This window comes from Rutilus rutilus, assembly GCF_951802725.1.
Source record: "Rutilus rutilus genome assembly, chromosome: 4".
NCBI classification, from domain to species: Eukaryota; Metazoa; Chordata; class Actinopteri; order Cypriniformes; family Leuciscidae; genus Rutilus; species Rutilus rutilus.
The window spans coordinates 35122542-35130273 of record NC_140212.1 but is presented as its reverse complement, the minus strand read 5'-3'; positions in this window follow the sequence as shown (position 1 = coordinate 35130273).

Here is a 7732-nt window from a genome sequence, read left to right as displayed (position 1 = left end):
AGCTACGGCGGCAGTTCGACGCAGAAGCATAAAACAGGCTTTAGAGTGAGCGAGTGAAACTAGGTTTTTAAATGTAACATTTTTAACTTAGTTTTAGTTTTGTTTTGATTTAGTGTTATGACATCATAGCCATGTGGACTTAGACCAGTGGTTCTCAAAAGGTGTGCCGTGGAAATTGTCCCTAACTAGTGATGCCAAAAGTACTTGTACTTTGGTACCAAGTCGATACCAAAGTTGTAAATATGGTATTGATACAGAATTGATCCTGAAGTTGTAAAAATGTAATGATACTTTCTGTCATACAGATTTTATTTCAGCACGAGCTCGGACTAAATTCTGCACACTTGTGAATCCTCTCATTATAACCAAACGACAGTAGACACCAGTGTAGTCAGCTTCTTTGACTATAACAGGAGTTTTTGCAGTGTAAACGCATATTGATCTACCTGCGACTGCAACATAAAAAAAATAATAATAATTTTTAGATGAATAAAAAAAGTCATTCTTTTATTTGTAATGTTTATTAGTTATTAATTTTGTAATTGACTTTTCACTTGACCTTTTTAAAACAATGTTTACTTGCTTAAAAAATGTTGGAAGGCTTTATGCTAATATTTGATCGTATTATTTACTTATAATAAATTAGTTAAAGGGAAGCAAAAATTACTTTAACATTTATGCATTATATTTTGAGGGAAAATGGTGTCATGGAAATTTCACATTTAGAAATGTTGCATTGCCTATATTTTTTGTTTGTCCATATATTTATTATATTATACCACAAGTATAAGTACAGTAACTTGCGTTTCTAAGCCTGTTGGATCTTTCTAAATCCGTGGAGTTGGATAAGACCTTTCCAGACACTGAGTTTAACTCTTTGAAAGAAACGTATGAACATTTCTTTGACAATATCCTTTTGCGCAGCGAGCTGAAAGTATTATTTGGATCCCTGCTAATATTTGCATTTACATTCTTTATTCTCAAAATGAGAGCATTCTAAAATGCTAAATAAAATAAAAAACATACAAACATGAATTTTGTTTCAAACATTTTTTTAGTTTCATAGATAATAACAAGTGAGATTTCAAGGATATTTAACCTGCTACTTCATTCTACTACAACAAATCATTTCCATTTTGCAAATATGCCTACCTGTAAGTAGTGCAGACGTTTCATCTCGAGTCTTTTTTGGGGGGGGGGCTTCATATCGCCGGACACCAACTGCCTCTTCCCGGTCATAGTTCTTGTTCGGCATCCTTCATTTACGTGGGGGGAAATGGACGCACCGCGACGCATATTGCAATGCACAGCAACTTAATGTACCTACTTTTAAATAAATTATAAACATGTATTATATTTACATATTTTAATTTTGTATAACTGGACTGAATATCCCCTACTTACCTTACAGTAGATCGATCTGAGTTCTATGTTGTAGCTTCACGATATTGTACCTATTTCATATTTTAGACCAGGTCTAAAAGGTCCAGCCCCTTAAGGCTAATTGGTCTAGAGTCAGTAATGGGATGTCCCTGTTCTCTAAGTATCTCTCTGGTTATCTGTAACTGACATTTATTGACCATAAATAATAGTGTGCAGTTTAACACATGGTTTCGGTTTCAGTAATCGCATGATGATAGAGACTTCAATCATAACAGTCTGCAATAAATCCAACAGGAACACGCAGGAGATAACAGTCATAACAATAAAACACAACCTTGTAAAACAATGACCACACCAAACCAACAATTCTGGGATTAATCAACAGAAACTGAAACAGGTGTGTAACATAATTAGTAACCAAGGAAACACGCTTTTAGCGCATCTCACTGGACGTTGCACTTTGAAATCGTCATGAAACGTGCACTACACAACTTATTTTGCGTTTTGCAAATATGTTGACTCAGGTACGTATTTCTAATGAGACCAGGCTGGCAAAGATATAGAAATTATTCAAGAAATAATTAAATGTCTGTATATTTACCTGTTAGACCTTACCTGAACATTTTGAAGCACTGTTTACAAGGTTACATGGGTCAAAAACAATGTAAACTAACTTTTTTGTGTGTGTGAATTTTAGCAGGGCAGGAATAATCTGAACAGTCCCGCCTGGGCCAGTAGAGGAAAAAAACCTTTAAAAAAAAGGCACAGTTAATTTTGACATTTATTACAATGGGTTTATGTGAAGATTGTTTTAAGTTAACTTAAATTAAAAGTTTTTATTTATTCAATGTCTATAATTAATAGTTACAATATAATTCAAATTGAGAAGAAAATCCATGTAATAAAGACATCAGTATCAGTATTGGTATCAGTGATTAGTGAGAGTATTACAACATATAAATATCAAAACTTTAACATAAGGTGCAATTAAGACGGTTAATTCAGTTTTTTTTTATCAATTGACAGCACTAGTTTCTACATGCATATAAAGTCGGAGTCAAATATAGAGTCAGTTTGGATTGAATCTCAACATTACAATGTCAAAAGTGTATTTATAATCCAACTAGGCACATGTAGGAGTATTCATAATAGTAAAGATAATCACTCCAAGTAAAAACGCTAACCAACAAACCACGACTTAATGTACACTGGTAAATACAATGGATAAAGTATAATGGATATAAGTATAAGGGAGAGAGTAACTGAAGAAACGGAAACTCAACAGAGTGGAGAAACAGGAACTAGGGAATAGGAATAGGAACAGAATGTCAAAACAGAAATGAACAGTAATCACAGATGTTCTATTCGTTCTGAATATGTTCCTGGTCTATAAAGCCATTAATATAAACTCTGAAATCAGTCTGAAAGATCTGAATGAGATCAGTGATTCAGATCACTATATGATGATTATGCCAAATCATAACCAACAAAGTTTTTTTTGTTTTTTTTCTTTGCCATAACAAATGTGCTTAATAAACACTCAACTACAGCAGCTAGAGGAAAACGTGTTACAACTGTTACAAAAAAGAGAAGGGTCAAGATCCCAACCAAAGAAAAGACATATAACCATAATGGCGAGTTAAAAATGGTGACTCTTCCCTTCAATGCTTCTGCTTGTTAACATCAGGTCTCTTTACTAATGGTCAAACATCACTCAATTAAACACTTAATTGTCTCATGAACTTTAAGGCTACATTCACGCAGTGTGAGACGCAGTATTTTATTGCACTGTTTACATTCTGTGCCATTTGTTTACATTAAATTAATATTTTTGGTATGGGGTGTGGGTGTGTGCACTTTTCGAATGAGACCAAATTTGTTGTTGTATAACTACAATGACAATAAATATATTCAATTCAACAAGATTTGTAAAAGTATTTTGCAGATGATGAGGAATATGACGACTACGTTTTTTTTTTTTTATGAATATTTTATGTGTGTATATATATATATATATATATATATATATATATATATATATATACACATAAAATATTCATAAAAAAAATATATATATATATTATATATATATATGTATGTATATGTATATATATATGCATGTATGTATATGTATATACAGTATATATAAAGAATGATAAAAAGGATATAATTGTGATGTGGACATTTTTCCTGTTTGTTAAACTCATGAATAGAGGAAGTAAATAAATGCAGGTGCATTGAACACAAACACACACACACACACACACACACACACACACACACACACACACACGATTACAGTAAATCTGTAGCTTAGATGGGCAAGGCTTATGGAGGCTTTGTGCTTTTTTTAATACTTTAAGGATTTTCCTAGTTTAAAAACAACAATAAACACTGGCTCGGACTGCACACACACACACACACACACACACACACACACACACACACACACACACACACACACAAATAAAAGAAAAAAATAAATAATTAGTCCAATATACAAAAGTGCAACAGTAAAGAGCTGCATAACAGTCAAGCTGTCCAGAAGGGATGTGCAGGTTAAACCTCAGATAAGTCACAAATATGTCCAAATGTCTAAGAAATTAACCCCAAACAGCAGAAAACTTTTAAATATAATCAGTCCTCAAAAATCTAAGTTTTTTCATCTGTATAACAGAGATCATGTCCATAATCCACATCTGGAAGGAAGGGGTAAGGGTGATTTCCAGTTCTTAAGCACAAGTCTCTTAGCCATGATCACACACAGCATTAGAGACTCTTGTAATGCTCCAGGAAGGTAAGAGGTGCATGCGCTGTGAGAGGCCGAAGCAATACATCATTTGAAACTTTTGTACGTGTCCACTTACAATCAAAACAAAACATTGTGCTTTTGTACAATAAAGAAAATGTACACTGTGAACTTTTTTCTAGAGCACGTCTCTAAAGTTATATAGTTTATATAGCGAATACTTGTCACACAGACATCAGCAATATATTTTTATAAGCATGTAAGGGTTTACTTTTAGAATGATTGATTCAAAATGAAAACAGATATTCTTCGTTTATGTAATCAGAATGAAAAGAGAGAGATGCCAGTCATTCTTGTGTCAGCTCATTATACGCTAATGTGATACACCTATAGACAGTGCGTGCTATTGAAACTAATAATCTGAGGCTAATTCCTAAATGTTGATAAAAATCTGCTTCCATTAACAGATGTTGTGTGACTAAAATGAAATGTTTTCCTCTTGGGATAAGTCATTCCAAAAATCATGTCGACGGATGTTGGTAGGTTCACATATATATCGCAGCCACCGCACTAGCCATTATTAATAATGGAAGGAGACGTGAGGCGTGTTTATTCAATCACTGATGGCAAGAAAAAACCCTTATACTTGAGAGCGGCACATAGGAGGTGTTTCTCCCTCCTTCTGCTTCAAGGTCTTGATAAATATAATCAGGATTCACTTCCTGCTCAGCTACTGTTCGGACGCTCTTGCTTACTGCTCCGCGCTTTGCTCTATCGCTTTTACATTTTATCTCCTATTTTTTCTATATTTTATTTCCTTTATTTTATTTCCTTTTATCACCTAATTTTAACTTCAGCAAATCAGCACAGTGCTCATACGACAAAGTTTGGATTACTACAAAAACTGAGAATTCTTTTACCCGACCAGCTTACATACCGGGAAAGGAAAACACAACTGCCTACAAGGATAAGAGAAAATGCCTCTTCTGGAATCTACTTGCTGCACTAACTGCCACAGACTTTTACAAAGGATTGCAGTTCTAAAAACAAAGTTACTTACGGGACCACCAAACCAGACGGAGCACACAACAGAGCTTCGTCATGGACAGCCTCAGCATACAGCCGGTGAGTCCCATGAAACTAGTACTCCTCGACAGGTAGAGAAACAAGCCGATCGACTTACAAATCGATGGCACAAACAGGGAGCGAGACCCAAAGGCACTCGAGACATCAGATTGTCACGAGCATCACATATTACCGCAGTAGCATCCTCTACCCCAGATACAGCTCTGACAAGGATTGCAAACACTGGCCTCCTACCACCGCCTATACATCTTGAGAACAGATTTGAAGTACTAATGAATGTAAATGAGGAATCCACAAATGTGATGAATGTGATCGAACACAGACTGAATAGGCCAGTAGCTAACACTGATGCTAACTGGCGCTCAAGGTCGAGCAGACAGCGGCACTCAGCTCAGAGCGCAGCCGGGCCCAGGACTCTGATAGTGGGGGACTCCATAATCAGAAACATTAGCAGCAGGGATACAACTACGTGCTGCCTTCCACAAGCAACAACTTCTGATATAAACAGGGAACTTCAGAACATTCTGATGAAACATAAGACTGCAAATCGACTCATCATTCATGTGGGGAAGAATGATATTCATAAAGAGCAGTCAGAACTCCTTAAGAAGGATTTCAATGAACTTTTTGAAACACTTAAAAGACTGAAAGTTCAAACATTCATCAGTGGACCACTCCCAGCAAGAGGAACAAACAGGTTTTCACGGTTGCTTGGGCTTAATACATGGCTGCAAAAAACCTGCAATATAAAAGCAGTGAACTTCATTGACAATTTCAATCTTTTCTGGAGTCAACGACAACTGTTTCATCGGGACGGCCATCACCCAAACAAACTTGGTTCAAGAGTGTTAAAGGACAATATCTACTTCTCCAGGGCTTGACATTAACTTTTTTCCTCACTAGCCAATGTGGCTAGTGATTTTCCAAAGTTACTAGCCACACAGCATTTTTACTAGCCACATTTTTGTTGTTGTGAAATTACCTGATAAAAGTGGACTATGGCGTGCTAAAATTTACTTGAACTAGATTTACAACCCTTTTAAATGTAAAACCATTGTTACATCCACCCAAATTAAGACTACATAAATATATAACAATACAGGTCATTATCATTAGCTCTGATAAGGTTGTGTGTAAAGCTCCTTTTTTTAAAATAAAACCATGTATTATGTATTATATGTTGCCACATTGCTCCACCGGCATATGACATAACTCCAGCAGGGCAGCTAGCTGTCTCTTCGATTCTTTGTTGTCGGTCACTAGCGACAATACTCATTAGGGCTGTCAAAATTGCTCAAAAATGACCTTCGAATATTCCCTCTAAAAAAAAAACACATAGCTTATCTTCGAACTATTCGAACATCTGGTTGCACATTTTGTCAATGACGCGCATTACGTCAATAACAGGACAAATTAATACAAAGAGACATAACTACTTGTATAGGTAGTTTATTTAAGTTTAAACATATTTGACAACGTATTACCTACACGAAAAACAAGTACCGTATTTTCCGCACTATAAGGCGCACCGGATTATAAGGCGCACCTTCAATGAATGGCCTATTTTAGAACTGTTTTCATATATAGGGCGCACCGGATTATAAGGCGCATATAGAATAGAAGATACTGCAGTCAAACGTTTGACTGGGTTTGCGTTATGCAGTGGTCACCAACCTTTTCAAGCCTAAGATCACATCCAAAGTCCAAATGTAAACCAAGATACCTTGTTTATACTCGACGCGTCCGCATGAGCGCGAAGTTAATAAAAAAATAATATCCATCTGCTCAGGCAGATTCGGCTTAACAGCGCGCGCGCCTCTGAATCCGAAGATGCATGACTTTGAGCCGAATCTGCCCGAGCAGACGGATATTAGTAGTACATCTCATCACACCGGCACCCAGTTTGCGCGTCTAAATCAGTTGAATGGTCTGGTGTTCAGTTTAACAAAACAGTTGCGTCAAGTATAAATGCCTCGTCTGTTTGGGGAGTTGCGCGCGCAGTCAGCGGAGGCTCGCGCTCCGGTGTCAGGCGAAAGTATAAACAAGGTTTAAGTCAGCGGTTGTTTAACAGACGTTAACATAAGGCGCCAGATCCATATATAAGGCGCTCCGGATTATAAGGCGCACTGTCGTTTTTTGAAAAAAAAATAAAGGCTTTTAAGTGTGCCTTATAGTGCGGAAAATACGGGTAAATCAACTAATGGCCAAGACCGCAGACCTCACTCACTCTCGCTCGCTCACTCGCAGGCACTCTTTCTCTCTCTCGCCCTCCCTCAAGCTGCGTTCACACCAAACGCGAATAGAGCGTCTGGCGCGAGTGTAAAGACGCGTTTACGCGCGTCTGGAGGTCTTGCGGCATGAATGAGGCGTCACGCGCTCTGTGCAGTTTAAATGAACAACAACAATAAGCAAATGTTGAGTGCTGATCAAGAGTTTTGTGCAAGCAATTTAAGGTCGCGACTCTTATATAGCAGGCTTCATTCAGTGATTGAAACAAATATTATTAACATTAAT